This window comes from Mesitornis unicolor, unplaced genomic scaffold, assembly GCF_000695765.1.
Source record: "Mesitornis unicolor isolate BGI_N332 unplaced genomic scaffold, ASM69576v1 scaffold44507, whole genome shotgun sequence".
Classification (NCBI taxonomy): domain Eukaryota; kingdom Metazoa; phylum Chordata; class Aves; order Mesitornithiformes; family Mesitornithidae; genus Mesitornis; species Mesitornis unicolor.
In genome coordinates, this window is record NW_010199226.1 from 10,533 (window position 1) to 11,271 (window position 739).

Sequence of the window (739 nt, forward strand, 5' to 3'; positions counted from 1 at the left end):
GGGGGAGCTATCATCATGGAGCAGGAAGGAGAGGAGGGAAGTGAACCGGATGACAATGAAGGAGAGACTATGGGGAGAAAATGTCCTTGTGGTTGCTTGTGAGTGTGCTGCTCCCTCCCTTCTTCGAGAGCGCAGCTATGAGTAGGAAAACTGTCACAGGGCTTGTAGTGTGAGAGGGTTCAGAGAAAGCCTGAAGAGCTCCTGCATCTTCATCCAAATACAAACCTTCCTTTGCAGGTCCTCTGTTGCTCCCATATGGATATTACTGCAATTTTTAATAATTACAGCATTTGGGACTCTCAAAATTCTTTCTTGCCCTGACAGCTTATTTTAAAAAAACCACTGAAAAGTGTATTATAATTCACTAAGACCAAGTAAAAGCCATGAGGCTCTTTAGAGTGGTGTATTCCTAGAGCTGCAAAGCAGATCTGATTTTGGAACAGCAGTCCCCAAGCCTGCAGCCCCTTGCAACTCTCGGTATCTCTTCTGGTGCTTCAAGGCCGGCTTGACAGAAGAAAGGAAGTACCCAGTGGGCCAGTGCAAAGCTGGGAGCTGCTATTTTCAAATTTTTTCTTTTTCAAATATTTTCACTTCTGGACGGTCCTGCAGCTACCGGGTTGCAAATCGAGGCTAACTGGGTGTCTGTAAGGATCTGATGAATATTTTAGCAGGGCAGGGCGGCCCGGGGGGCGGAGCGGCGCTGCCGGCGGGCGGATACTGGCGGCCGACAGCACCCCTC